Here is a 16,329-nt window from a genome sequence, read left to right as displayed (position 1 = left end):
CCCCCCTGAGAGCCTGCCTTGCCCCCCCTGTGAAAAATACAGAAAATATTCCTACCTGGAATTCTCACTAATCTTTACAATTATATTCTGTATTACTCTAGCAACAAAACAAAAACATTTATTGATTTTGTGATTTATGAAGGTGGATTCCGTATAATGTCGTATCAGGATTGGGGAGAAAGAATTCCCTTCCAGTTTCAGACTTCGGGAAATGATTTCGCAATTTTCAGTATATAGAACAGTTGTGATAATTTGAGTAGTCTTGTATTAAAGGTGCCTAATGTGTTTGGATGTTTTTCTTGGATGTGTTGCTATGAGGTTTGAACTGCATAATGTTTTGTTTCCCAAGTCTACCTTTTGGTAATAGCGATTCATGTGATAGAGAGAGGGAGCGGATATTTGATTTTTGTTACTTAGCGTTGCTTTTCTGCCACATCTAGCTAATCGTGACAACGAGTGATGACGTAAAATTGATGAAGAGACACTCACAAACAGTGTTGCAACCACAGGGTGGCAGGGGCATTGTCCCCCCCAATCTTGGACGGAAGTCCAATCTAGGGGGGGCAAACATTGAACTAAAGAAACATGACTAGCAGAATCTAAGAACAGCAGGACAAATGGATACTCGAGATGGAATTAATTTTCGAGTCTTTCTTGCACTTTTCTTCCAGACGGCTAAGGGCACTTGCAGGGGGCACCTTCGATTTCAAATTTTATACAAATAAAAGTACATTTCGTAAAATTTTCTTGCTCGCTTCGCTCGCAAACAAAATGCCTACTGTTCATATAGTCCAAGTTCAGAGCCATAGCTAGGGTGCGGCGGAAGTCACCGTTGGGAGCCAAAACGATCTGAATGAAGTGTACATGGAAGTTATACTGTACGTGTCATATGTACAAAAAGAATAATGTCCGTCATGCATATTCTGTCATTGAAAAATACAGTTTGCGTGCTTGTTTTCCATTGCTAGCTCATATGAAATTGAATGTGTTGGACTAATATTTCACATAATTTGTTGAAACACAAATGCTTTAGCACCGACTTCTACCCCCTTTTGCATGATTTACGACGATAATAACGTATTTTAATGCTACTATTATTACTACCACTACCACCACTATATTAATATTATTATTATTATTGGCACGTTTGTCATGGTACTTGACCCCCTCTCCAGATAAGAATTTGTGGTTTCGAGTCTGCTCACAGGCTCGAACCTGGAACCCCCTGGCTTCGTAGTGTGTTATGATGGAGGTCGGCTAATGAAAGATGTGGGACAGCGTACTGGCTCAAATTATTATCAAACATGATGAAAATGTGATAGTGTTTCACATTTATTATTTCGGTTAGAAAACTATAAAATTTGTAGTTTGATAAGAGTTACACTAAGCATCTTATGGAGTGTAAATATCAATTTCAAATCTTATGAATCATTTCTCTATGCAAACGCATCGAATATGATAAGCAACATAGGTGTGTGTTATGATATCCATTTTATAAAGCAAAATTTAAGTTTCAACCTTACCTTACTGTTTGCATGATATCGTTTCCATATTATGTTATATATTGCTCTCAGAATTTTAAACTGCAGTAAAAATTAATGCGATTTGCAACTGCGAAGCTATCAATGGGATCGCATACATTAAGAACAGAAGATGCCATATTTCGATTGCTTGTAACATCGAAAGAAGAATTAGACAAGTGAATAGTGACTGCGAAGAGTAAAAGTATAAAGAAACTGATGTTTGGGGTTTGTACGCTTCTGCTCAAAAAGTGTTGACGATAAGCGTCCCAGAGACCTCGTGCCGTGGAAATGGGGTAAGGCGAAGGAGGCCTCATATCGTTCGGTTTCGTACCATAGTCATTAAGGAAGGTATTTTTCATAATGTAAAGAGGATACAGCATTTCCCTCTATAAAACTTGATATGAAATATTAATGATGACACTGTAATCGAAGAAGTCATTGATCAATCAAGGGATTCCTATTTGTTTGTCGGGTGTCAAACACATGCATTTCAACAACACAATATTTTGCAAAACAGTTAACGTAACCAGTAGGCAAACATTGTCTGTAGTGATGCAAGTCTTTCATTTGAAGCAAATAGAATCCGTGGTGGGGTGCGGCGGTGTTTCAATGTTTTAGCAAGTAGGCCTACAAAAAATGTATTACATTTTTTTACACAATTCATCAAAGTCTAGATAATATGTAACCATTCTTATTTAATTAATTCGATTTTTCTTGCATAACACAACACAATGGTGTTGTTGGATTCTCGTTAGATTCCTTTGTGCGTTAAAATCTTGCATACTGGAAACTAGTGGGAGACATTATGAAGCACGATTTATGAATGACTTCCTTAATCACTTCTGCAGAGAAGCCCAAAGTTGTTGGTACATATTAATCATCTGTTAACATTATTGACCAGTAAATATAAAGTAGATACAGTCCCGATTAGCCTATTTATGTTAAACTTTATCTTTGTATTCTTTGGTAGTCCGAAAGGATATAATCGAAATATTGCTATTTGATGTTGCTTGAACTTTTATTGTTCGTTGGAGTTTCAAGATAACATCCCTTTCCTGTTACTTATTACTTTTGGAGGAGGGGGGGGGGCAAGTGCCTCTCTGTACCTTGTTATATCTGTCAATGCAACACAATATATTAAAAATTTGCCCCCTCTGGGATTGACTTCGCCCCCCCTACTAAAAATTCCTGGCTACGGGCCTGACTGTGCAACTGATGTAATCGTCTCAGTGTATTTTCTCTTAATTGCTCAAAAATATTTGATCATAACTTGCGCAACAGAAATGAAACAAACTGAAATTGCTTTATGGAAAATAAAGTAAAATAGGCTTTATAAATAAAGTGACGAATGTGAAAATTCTTATTTTGCACTACATAGGTTACGGTAAATTTCGATAAATATAAGTTTAAAATATATATATTTTTGAAAATTTGGTCAGCAACCAATTTTACAAGCAATATTTTTCGCATGACCTGAGAACACGCACGCAGCAGAACCGTTTCATTTATCTTGCACGATAAACGAACTCTCTCTGAGTAGTGACGAATTAACATGGCGGGGCGTGTTTTTCAGCGAAACGCTAGCCTCGCAACTTTGGGAGTCTGGTTTTCCCCTTAAATTGAACGCAGAGAAACGCCAAAAATGCAGGGGTCATTTTTCCAGGGTGTAGTTTTTAAAATTGCTTTTAAAAAAATTGAGTGGAAATGTCCATTGTTTGGGGGTTATGTGGTGCATTTCCTTGTGTATGTGAGTGATGTTTATGCTTCTTTGAAAGCGTTATTTGCTCATATTTTGCCATTTTTGTTATTAACGTATCAAGGTTGATACGATGCTCACTTTAAAGGGGAATTATGTTTCTCCATATTGAAATGAATATGTTAACACTTTATTTGTCATAAAGCCGCGGTGGCTCAGTCGGTAACGCGTCTGACTACAATGCTCAAGGTCCTGGGTTCGATCCCCGGCCGGTTCAAATCCGGGAACTTTTCTAACGGTGGAAGCGGCCCCGGCGCCTACCCAGCGTCGAATAACATGGGTACCTGGGGGAAACCCTGGGGGGTAAAGGCGGTCAGGGGCGTGATGCTGATCACATCACCCCCACTCACGACCGGATCAAGAAAGTGTGGGGCGTTACCCCCACACCCCCTATACGCCTTCATGGCGTGGTGCTATGCACAGGGGAACACTTTACTTTACTTTTTTTTTATTTGTCATGTAGAATTGCTCATTAGTGAAACAAGACCGCAAGAACATGCACACTTTGTTTTTTCTTTTGTTTTATGATGGCGGCGTGATTTCAACCATTATAAAATGTTTTGTATGATTTATCAGCCAAGGAAATGTTAAAGAGAAGAACTGAGAGGCATCAGTAAGGTAAGTAAGTATTTAAGCAGTTCCTAAGTAATAATTAAAACAATATAGTGAAGAACGCATTTGCGGTACCAATTTTCACACAATTGTGTTACTGGTGTCTAGGAAAGGGACCGAAATAATTTCAACTACTTTTTTGGGGTTATCTTTGTTAATTCATTTGGTTTATTTTACTTCGCATTTCAACCACTTTTGGCTAATCGCGTAGATGAGGATGGGTGGTGATACAATGAAACTGATAAGGGACACTCACAAACACCCTTGCCCAGGCCGGATTCGAGCCCGGTTAATGTTGTTAAGTCAAGGAGTTAGATTAGATGTTAGATGGCTCTTTCGGCGGGGATGTTGCACATGGTTGATCATGCAGTTGTGGTCTGAGGCTCTAACTTTTAACCTTGTTCTTCATAATGTGAAAGTGATTTCAGTTGAGATGTTGGACTATAAAAATTATTGGCCCAAGTTCCGATTGTGTAATTCCGAATTAATAAACGTACACAGGAATTTTTAACATGGCCAAACTTCTATTTATGTCAGTTAACAGGCATGAGTTTACAATACCGGACCACTCTCCAATTTCTATAAAATTTCACCTACTTACTAATTTTGGTGTCCTGATGACGTATCTGTAGTTCATATTTGGCGGTCATTTGTTAAAATTGTACATTTACGTATAGAACTCGTAAAATAACCTTGCGATTTACCACGGTGATTGTCCATACACAGCAATTCGGTACCATCTTAATGGTTTTCCTTTACGCACAACAGAATCTTGCAACCTTGAATATTGACGTCAGACGAGGAATGCCTACGAGGTTAGGTTAGGTTTCATTAGCATAAATACAAAGAAAAATTAATATTTTGGCTAAGAGAACTATACCTTGCCTTACCTAACTTGAAAAAGCTCTCTTCCGTGACGTCAGAACACAATGTTGCTAAAGTGTTGTGCGATAAGGGACACCCATTCGGGGGAAATGGCGTGTTCCGTGGAGCTAGTGTTCTTATGGTAGGGTTATGTTACGTTAAGAAAACATAGTTTATTTCGTTTTTTTCTCGATTTCCATACTCGACCGCCAATTATTACATGCAGATTCGTGATTAGGAGGTCTCAATTAGTGAGAAGACGAAATTTCATAGCAATTGGAGAGTGGTCCGGTATTGTAAACTCGTTCCAGTTAACATATAGTCCATAACTTGAATGATTACTTTTGGCTATCGTATAATGACGTCTGCGATAATAAGCCCAATTAACTTACTTGCTTCGCAGATAGCAATCAATAGGAAACTATCCCTCATCTCATACCTTTATAGCTATGCCCTAAACGTAGTGTTGTGTGTCAATTGTCTTCAGTTATGAATCCAGTAGAGAGATTCACTTGCTCAACCAGCTTCCCCCTCTAAAAAAGATTCCCCTGCTGCTGCGTTGAAGGAAGAGGAAATATTTCCAGATTCTTCTTCCAGTTATTTATCAGAGATTCAGAGCATCCTGATTTAGTTTCAAGAAGGTACTACAGTGATATATGTCTATAACAAAAAAATGGGAAGGCAGACTATTTGGGGCAAAAGTTAATTTCTTGTATAACTGGGAGGGAGGGGACTAACTGTTGTATATCCGTACCACTCTGGCATCTTAATTTTTTTGTCACTAAGGGGACCCCAGATAAATGCTCTACACCACTGCTTTTTTGTTAAGTTAGGCATGTCAGGTTTAGAGCTCTTAGCATTATAACAACACACCTAAATGCTTCCAACACATGGTTGTATAGCATCTGGGGTACCAGTTCGTTATATCGGAGACACATTAAAATCGGATATTTTGTGTTTTTCATGGTTCGTACTTACCAATTGTGTATTGCGGAACATAGTTCAAGGTGCCATTATGTTTTCTACACTTTTTTTCGCTTCCCTAACACACAATATGGAAGGCACAGGTTGACTACTGTTGTGGGTATGCAGTGTTTCCAACCTCCTTCACCGAAAAATACCTACTATCGTGTTCGACACGTGTGCAAATTGTACATTATGCACGGGTAGCTGATGGTTAGCCCCACGAACCATTTCCGACAAGGTTAGGTTAGGTTAGGCAAGCATAGTTTAAAAAAAAGGGGGAGGTTGGAAGCACTGACAAGGGGTTACGTCATCAAACGTATGGAGCTTCTGGTTCACGTTGGCAATTGTGCGTCGGTGACATATTTCTCTTGCAAAATACATGATTTCCCGGTCAAATAGATTCAATGATGAAAGAAAATACCTCGACGAACGTTAGATACCTTAGAGAAACTCATTTCCGTAAGTAGTTTCTTGTGTAAAAATGAAGAAATGTGTCTCTGATATACCGAACTGTTATCAACATCTGGTCTCAAGCACAAACTTCCTTTGAACTTCACATGAAAATCAGACAGAACTTTGCATCTGAGATGACCGTAAACCAAGAGTAATTGCTTGCTATAAAGATCGGACACTTGCATTAGTTACTTTTCCAATTATAATTTATTGGGTAGTGAAGCTTTTAATTACACTGATGAGTTTCTCTAAGCTTCTAACTTACCTTCTACAATCGTATCAGTATTCTAAAGCACTTCTTAAGACTCCAATAAAACATGTGAAAAATCATCTAACATTTGCAACTTTTTACCAATTATATTACAAGTTGGTTGCGAGAAAAAAACTTACTGTTTCAGAATTCAATGTAATGTTGGTCTGCTGCCTGTATCATAATGGGCAGAATAACAACATGCCATTGTGGCCTGGCACCAAGACTAGCATCACAACAATGTATTTCAAAATGAGGAAATGACAAATAATTTGAGATGTTCACTCCTGAAATATAACCTGTATACATAATTCTCCACTACAAAGTACTCTCATGTGCTTTTATTTTCAGGAATATCCTTGTGTGTAGGTTTTGATGACCCTCTGTAATGAGAAAGTTTAAAAAAAGTCATGATTAATAAACATCTTTTATTTTTCGTTTGCCCCAAATTGGGTTGTTTTATGTGCAACTGTTTATCATGTAGCCTCCTAGTGGTGAAATAACATGCAGATTAAAACATGAAGTTGCTAGGTTGTTCCAGTATTTTTGAAGTTGAAACATTCATAGATTTTCAAGACGTTATTTCTGTACAGTGGTATTTTTTTTAGATGTTATCCTTTCAGTTATGTTTAATGTTCTCAGCAATGCTTGAGTAGGTTTGTTAATGTAGACAGGGCAGGTTCAATGCTGTGAGTAGTTCTAAGTGGTTTTTTTTTTTTTGTAACAGTTTACTATGGGGGGTGACGGATTTCTTCAAATTTACAGGAGAAAGTACTTACGGAAATCATTTACTGTAGCGATGTGTAAGTTCGTGAATGTAGTTTTAATCCATCTTAATGCGAATACATATTGTTTGCTGCGAAAATCTCTGTCCGACATGCTATTTCTGCTGCTGCCATTTGCTTTCTGCACGAGAGCACAATGTTCCGTGTGTTAGATGATGTAAACCCCATAATCAGTGTTTCAAACTCGCCGTGTTTTCACTAGAACATGACGTTAGTATTTTAATTTTTTTTATTTTCTTTTTAACTATGCTTGCCTAACCTAACCTTACGGAAAATTGTTTTTTGGGCTAACGTCAATGGTTTGCGAGGTATTAGCATCAAATCCGGGCACGAAAGTAGGTATTTTCCAGTGAACAAGGTTGCAACACTGCATAAATCGACAAAAAACTTGCACAACGCGTGGTGAACCAATACACTATCGCCACAATGTGTGTTGCAGAATCGAAATAACAAATAACAGTAAGTACTCATAAATATAAGAAATAGACATTATCTTAGTTAGAAATGCATTATTTCACCTTAGGAAATGTTCCGCATTCCAAAATAGTACGTTAGCAATGTAAAAAAGTGTGAAATAAATGATTTATAGGTGTCACCCCCATAGGAAACTAGTACCTTTTTTGTGTGTGTGGGGGGGGGGGGGGGGTGCATACATGATCTACCACGTCAAAGAATAAAAACTGTTTAATTCAATTGAATGCAGTAGTTATGGGAAAACACAGTGTAAGTACCCTGAGACATGGGAATTTCAAGTAGGTCATATTTTGGGAACAATAACATCTGCTACTTGTGGTTTCAGCATTTCAAAGCAAATTCTATGTGATGTAAGAGAAACGTTTCATGGAAATATATCAAGATTTTTTTTGCTAAACTGCAAACAATGGAGAAGGATAGTCGGTAAATGTTTCTTTTGTTTGGTGGATATCATAATTTCAAAAAGTCTGTGATTGCAGCAAACTACGTATAAAAGTAGTTGTCATTATTTTATGTTGTACTGTTTAGTAGAATTCTTGGTACTAATTTGATACCTATTCCCCGGACAGATTTCTTCATTTTTACAGAAGAAACTACTTACGGTAATAAGTTCCGGGAGCATTGTCTAACATCTGGAAGGTGTTTTGTGCAATGTGGGAATGTTTCATAGCGGAAATTCATGTTCTTTGTTGAAAATTAATTCTCCGACCCACGAACCATTGACGTGTGATTAGGTTAGTTTCGGTTAGGTTAGGCAAACATAGTTAAAATTATGTGAAAAATTGCAATTACTTTGATCAAAAAAACTTGAATACACCTTAAATAATGTTCCGCAAAGCAGATAGGTAAGTACAAATGTCAAAAATTGACAAAACGAACAAGTTATAGGTGTCCGGGGTATATCAGATTTTTACCGAATTCTTTGCAGTACCTATCACAGTTGATAATGATATATGTAATAATTCTCCAGCTAATAGTGGAGCAATGATTTTTTAACCATGGTGTCGACTACAGTTAAAGATTCATTGCTTCTCTATCAACTAGGAATTATTACAGCTCTATCACCACCCTGATTTCATTCCGAAAGTGTTGATTTTTAATTTATATTTTCTTCTTGATAAAGACATGTTGTTTTTATATGGCTCTTTATCCTCATTTAGGCTAGTAGGAACTGGGCATACAGGGTAATTCAAAATGATTGGTGCAACTTTACACAGTTATTATGACAGATTGCTACAAGGGAAATGTAGGACATGCTATCCGAAAATGTAGGACACAAAACATTCGCACTAAATAATACTTATTTCTATAGAACACGTTAGAAAGTAATTTAAAAATGATACTTTCTTTTCAGTTTAAAAACATGAATTCTTAATTAAATTTTAAATGCAAAATTTCAAAACTTGTGATCATACTAAACAATGCATCTCACTACATGTTCTAACTGGTACTTCTCAGAGAAGTCAATTTTTCTCAAAATTTCTGGTTTAGTCAAAATATAATTATGTTAGAATGAACAGTTAAACTCTGTTCATTAATGGCTTCCGATTTCCCGTTTGTTCTCGAGCAGGACAACTTTTCTTTTCTTTTTTGGCAATGACTGAATCAAAATAAATTTCACCCTTGAGTTTGGGAGCTCAGTCCATAGACTTGTAACTTCCATAACTTCTTTGTTCAACTAAAACACGTATTTTCCTTATTAATATAATGTGACTCCCAAAATGTGGGACATTTATGATATTTTTCAAATTCCTCCCGGACGCCGAAGCTAAAATGTAGGACATGTCCGGGAAAAACTGGACGTCTGGTAACGCTAATTATGACGTTACTATTTATGATAGAAAATCGGACAAGGCCTCAATATAAAGATAAACTCTGGAAGTTTTCTTCTCACTAAGTGGGCTCATGCTGCTTTGCCGTTGTTCCACCAGGATCGCCAGTGTTGCAAAATGGCTAGTGACCAGTAAGTAGAAGGTGTATTGTGTGTTAGAGCTATCAAGAACTGATTCACTCACAATGGTGCAAAGACAATTCCACATGTGTTTTGGTAGAAATGCATAGAAATGCACATGTTTCACCCTTCCGAAAGATTTGCCAAAGTTACAACTATGAATTGTTAGTGTCTTCGAAACCATGGACAATAACTTGCTATCTTGTGCATAGCATGTACTTGCTTATCATTTGGATGTTTACCGCATTACACGAGCATGTAGTTGATTATCATTTGGATGTTTACTGCATTACACGTGGTTCCCATGTTGAATCTTTGTAATGTGAGTCATGCGAGTAAAACGTCCACAGTTTTTCTTCATGGTGATGTCTTGTCTGTCATAAACAGTAACGTCATAATAACTGTAAAGTTGCACCATTCATTTTGAATTACCCTGTACAGTTTAAAGATTAATGTGAACCACCCAGCAATGTACTTCCGTCGGGAATCTAACCCCGGACTCCTTGATTACAAAATGGTAGCCTTGCCAAGAAGGTTTTTCTTTGAACTCTCACTGTTTGGAAATATAAGAGTAACTGTACCTCATCATATTTAATATGTACTAACAAATTCTTGGATATTTTACAGGTTACAGTATTGTTATGCACTACCCTCATAATTAATATGAAGAGATTCTCAATGGATGACTGCTTGACACAACATTTTAATTTGACTAGAAACTCAAGAAAAAGGCCTGAGAGATGGTCTTCCATCTTCCATTGGAATTGAAATTAGTCACCTTCTGCTCTGTGAGTATTACAATTAATGTACTTACATTTGATATGCTGTATTTCGATTATAATGAACAGGTCATGAGTAATCATATTAACATCTCAGATGTTCATTTCTGGTGATACATGAAACATTTTGGTCATCTTTGCCTTAGGGGTCCCGGGTTTGATACCCAGTGGAGGCACATAGTGGTTCGGATTCCACTTTAAACTGTAGGTCCAGTTCCGATTAGCCTTACTGTGAATAAAGTGGACTTAAAACATCAATTCAACATGAAACATTTTGGCTTTCTAATATTTGTATAACCATTTCGAATCCAGAATTGTCCATATGTACTATGGAAACAATATTTTCAAAATTATCTCAATTCCATGTCATGCACTTCATTGGAACCATATGGTCAAAAACGACAGTAATTTATTTCCATTTTGGTCTTTAATTTGTCAGTTTTTTGCAAAACTGGTCTGTAAAGTCCATGATTTTTGTGTTTTTGTTTTCTGTTTTCGTTATTACAATACAGTGACTTCGTAGTGAAATGACGGCCCAAGTTCCGATTGTTTAATTCTGATTTGATCATGGTACACAGGCATTTTTTCATTGTTTAATTTTTATTTATGACTGACAACAAATACCTTGGAATTTTAGCAATTACTTACTGTGTGTTTGCTTGAGAATGGTTTTTCACTTCCATATGTTCTTATATGATTATTCTCTTGCAACCAGCCATTTGTTTACTGTTGTCTTGGTTGTGGACTATTCCTACCATCTAGGTCACATATGTGTGGTGTGAAGGGGTTTCATAATTTAGGCGAATCAGGTTTAGGGTTATTACTGTCTCTAAATGCTAAAGGCTAAAAAGTTTAACCTGGCACCAAACAGTAGATTTGCTTATGCAAGCTGACTTTCCCAGTCATCACGTGGGTGTTTTTAACAATTAGCAGAAGCCTTGGATGCAGCACGTGCTTTGTCCTCTGCCGTGGTCGCCGTTTCCTTCGTGTGGGGAATCTGAGTCTTTTGTTGCCACATTGTCATAGGCGTGAATGTTATGGTAGTGGAAAGATCTATGCTGGCACTCCCAAATGACTGCTCGCAGCTCGGCCTGTTGCCACGTTTGCTCGCTTGCGCCGAAATCAGTGGCGACAATGCCTTGCCATGGCAGAGACGTTTTTCGCAGGAGCGATGCCAGGTTTAACCTTCTGGCCTTTAGATTAAGCAGGTCAGGTTTAGGGTTCTTAGCATTATAATAATTTCCCTAAATGCTTTGAACATCTCATCATGTTGGTGCTGGTCTCAAGCATGACACACTTTTGAGCGTCCTGTCAGCAGTAGTCTGTGGAATATTTTGTTGATGGGAAGTGGGGATATTTGCATAAGATACACTTTAGATCTTCTTTTCATTGATAAATAGGACTTCTCTGAACTGCAAGTAGTGCTAATTACTTTCAAAAAGATTCAAATGTATTTCTACTATTTTGCAATACTTTCTCTTTCTTCCATGAACGAAAAATGCCTTGTTGATGGGAAGTGTGGATGCTTGCAAATAAATTGCAATTTTCAGATCTCCAAACAGTGGTAATTACTTTGACCAACATACAATTTTACTGTAACATTAATTTCTAAAGTTCTACAATACTTCGTTTTTCTCCTAAGAATCTTTGAGAAAATCATTCAACATTCTGAACTGTTGCCGAATGACAGATTTTTTCAGTTCATTGAAAGATAATTTAATTCATCCTAACCTACATACAACTATTATTGTCAAAAGTAAACCTGTTAATGACACACATTAGGGCATTGACCTTTTGTAAATGCTGAAAAATTTGGAATGATGATTTGTGTGCAGAGTTCTGCAAGAGACCCGAAATAAACTCATTTAAAATAATATGCAACACATACATCAAGATAGGTGTCAGGCATTGTGTAAGCAGGATGGCTACTCACCAGGAATTCCTTGAATTGTGGGAATTATATGTGATTTTTTGGCTCCGGGAATTATGCGTGAATTTTTCTCTGTAGACGTTAAAAATTGTAACTTTTATTAATCCAATTCCAATTGAGTTTACATATCTATAGATGCTCTGAGTATTTCACAGTTTAGCTTTTCTTTTAATTGAGGAAGGAAAAGAAAGCTGCATGAAAAATAAAACAGAATTCTCTCAATTTGCTTACTTTGTTAGTTTCTTTTGCAGGAGAATCTGACAGACTGATAAAATGACTGCCTTGAATAAAATACCTTGAATTTAATTAGGTAAATTTGAGTTTGAAATTATTATATAATTAACAATTTTTTGTAGATTAGTATATCCCGTAACATTTCTAACTTGTATTTATAGATGTATATCATGGCAAGTGTAAACTCCACACCTTAAATTAAATATTTTAAATATGTATACAGTTTACTTGAATTGAATCAGAATTTTTGGATACATTGGAATCACAAAAACTCTTTATATTGTTAATATACTGTATTTATTTGGGGCTGGGGGCAAGGGGGTGGTGAGAGACAGTAATGTGCAAGGTTGAAATAGAGAAAACATAATCTTGTAGCGTTGAACTTTTGGAAAGTTCGCCTTGAAAACCAGCAATTATACTTGAATTTTATCATGGTCATAGAGTGGCCACCCTGGTAAGTCAATTTTATTGCATGGGAATCCACAGGTCTCGATGACAGCCAGATTTTTTCTTAATCAGTAGTTGCAGGAGACCTAAGAAGTCACGTAAAATCCAATGTAGTTGTTTCAATCAGACTCAAACACACTGTCAATGTTGTCAACGGCAAATATATTTTGCTATGCATTTAAATTTATGTTAGTCACAGGAGCCCTGAGATTGTATAACTGTTAAGATTTTGTAACTTCTCAATTTAGTATTTAAGAATGTTTCATTACTGTATCAAACCGATGATCGCATATTCTCCAAATTTGTTTCGAGTTTGTCTCTCTGGTTATTTTGTTCACTTTTCTCGTCTTGAAATCGTAAATCTTCTCTTGGTTTCATTTTTCCATTGTTTGCTTATTAAAGTGTGTGCACCAGCACTGGCTATTTGCACCCATCTCAAGATATTAACTAACAAGTATTTTACATCATGTTACTATTGTAATGCTATCAATGCAGTCTGTTGAACTATATAATTTGTTACTATGTGAGGAAATGATGAATTTTCATTATTATGGAAAAAAAATTTGTGATGTAAATACTGATTTTATGATATTTTTATGGACCCTCCAGTTGACAGAAATGTTGTTGAAAAAGTACTACATTGCACCGAAATTGAGGATAAAATTCTCTTTAGAATGACATTTACAAAAACAAAACAACCGATCTAAACAAATCAAGAGTTTCTCTCTGTAGCAACATTTTTTCAAAGTTCTCATATGATAACACTATGCGTTCACCCCTACAAATTGATTTAATTTTGAAAACTTGGAAATTTCTGAATTAACCTTAAGATTACTTTCAAAATTTGATTTTTTTAATATAATACAAATATTATAGATCCATTGTACATTAATCTCACTTTTTCTGAGCTAAAGGCACTCAGGTAACTATTTAGTACATAATGATTACTCTATATCCACATATTGTATAGCACTCTTGAATATTCACTTGTCATAGAAACTTTGAATTGAAGTTTTAAGTCCATGTTATGCACAGAATAGCTAATCGGGACTGGATCTAGAGTTTAAAGTGGGATCAGAACCACTGTGTATCGAACCCGGGATCTTTTGATTACAAGGCAAATATGTTACTACTACGCCATTGGGGAGGCCCTTGTCATAGAAACGTATGAAACATGGAACACGAAGTCCAACCACATGACATGTCCAATGCGAACACTACTGGTGGACCACCAGCATACCACACATCTTTCAAAATCTTCGTTTGTGTTGTAACGGTCCGCCACGCCGCCTTAGCATGAAATGATGCCACATAGTTTTGAGCGATTTCCATCCAAATCCAAGCTGGGAGAATTTTTGCCTCTCAAATTCTTGTACCTAGAATATGCATAAGAGGGGCTGCAGTCTTTCTAAATTTGTTTTCAATGGCAGTGGAATCTAATTATACTTTTGCCTTGATAGATGCCAAAACGAATGAGGCATCCACGGAATGTTTTCAAGCACTGGGCAGGCTTTGTAACCAAATCTTATAGGTTTACCTCTTATAAATAGCTTGCAGGAATGTTTTCCATAATGCAGGATCACAGACCCAACAAAACTGAGCTACTGAATAGGCACAAAATGTTCCATAAAATGGTCATCTATTATTTTTATTATATATATAAATTATAAGCAATATAAAAAAAGAAACCATACAAAAGACGACAAGAGGCTTTACAACTTAAATTTCTTGGTTTGCATGCAATAATAATAGAATAAATGAAGTAATTGTTGAAAAGGCCTGTACAGCTACTGCATCTGCATAGCGTTACCATATGGTAACGCCACCGTTATGAGCAAAAATTTAACAAATGCTGCAAATTCTTGAACAGAAAACATCATTAGTTTGAAATTACATGTGTTTACTAAATGCTGAAAACATTCAGAACTCCATAATGAAAGACAATGAGATAAAAAACATATTTAGTTTCCAGTGTATGACATTTTGAATAAAAAAATCGAAGGTCAAAATAAATACATCCTCTCACAACAATGCTGTTACCTTGACTGAAACTAACGATCTCAAACACAAGCTTTATGCTTCCTAGAGCGACTTCTGCCTTCACACTCAATATAGACAAGCCTCTAGCACGAAAGTGTGCTGGTAACGATGTGTGTTTAAGGGTTAAATCAAGATAAATTTAAGTGTTTTTAGTTTACATATTACATTTCCTTTCGTATGAGCTTCACTGCATCAGTACATATATTTTGTTTCCTTTCTTAGAGCCTAATAAACACCATTAAATGATTACAAGATTAATGTACTTTCACAAAAAGTGATTCTTATATCTACAAAATCCTTATGTACATTATTCTATAAATTATTTCTTTAAAGTGACTTAAATCAATGATTTAAAAAAATCAACATGATTTAAATCAATCCAGCTGGTCTACACATGTTAAAAGTGGACTCAAGAGAAGAAAGAAACATAGTTACATTTCATAATGCATTGAAAACTGTCGCATTTAAGTTTAGGATTTCTTGCAACACTGTTAAAGGCTTTAAAGTATTGATAATTAGGGATGGCTAAATCTGGATATCAGATAATTTTCTATATGGATTTCAAATATTTGGCTATTTTGATATCCAGATATCCATAATACCCGAATGTATGCATTGTGACTACAGTTTTACTGGCTCTGCATATTTTTTTAATAGTCATGATTGCATTTCTGCTGCATCCAATCTATCTGTTTCATGGATTCTCCACATTTCTTTTTAATGTTTAGTTTTTTTCCCTAAACAGATCTCTGCATTACTAAGTTCAGTATAAATGCACAAAGGTTTCCACCGAAAAAAAAAAAAAAACGGATACAGTTTAGAATATAACATTGTCAGTTTGGTGTTCCAATCCTTTATTTGGTAATTATTTCCTTACCAGAAATAACTTATTGCACTGAAAACATAAATAGTGATCTGAATACTCTTATATCGGATAATTTGAAATTCAGATATCCGTATTTTGTGGCCATTGCTATTACTGGATTACATTGCAAATTCAGTCATAGCCAGAAATCTTCTTGTGTGTGTTTTTATTTAAAAATTGGGATTTTGGAGTGTAAATAATGAAACTTGAATTCATGGCATGAATCTATATTTTCCTCTATTTTCTATTTCAGAGAACTGAAAGGTGACATAGACTCAACGGGAAATGATGACGAGTCTGCCTGAGGACACCTTTAGAAATATGAATACCTTAATTGTAAACATATGAGAAATATAGCTTAATGAGTTGGAACTATGTACTATTTTCTTTTACGCCTACT

At 36.0% G+C, this 16,329-nt stretch overlaps 1 protein-coding gene across 1 annotated transcript in view; it reads left to right on the top strand.

Moving 5' to 3' along the window:
• Nucleotides 1–16,329, top strand: part of LOC145988672 (monocarboxylate transporter 10-like) — a 629,769-nt gene that overhangs the window by 610,995 nt on the left and 2,445 nt on the right. The gene's annotated exons all lie outside the window — the stretch shown is intronic.

The sequence above is a fragment of the Lepisma saccharinum genome, chromosome 6 (genome assembly GCF_977018435.1).
Source record: "Lepisma saccharinum chromosome 6, izLepSacc3.1, whole genome shotgun sequence".
Lineage (NCBI taxonomy): Eukaryota > Metazoa > Arthropoda > Insecta > Zygentoma > Lepismatidae > Lepisma > Lepisma saccharinum.
This window is presented reverse-complemented; position numbering and strand designations above follow the sequence as displayed.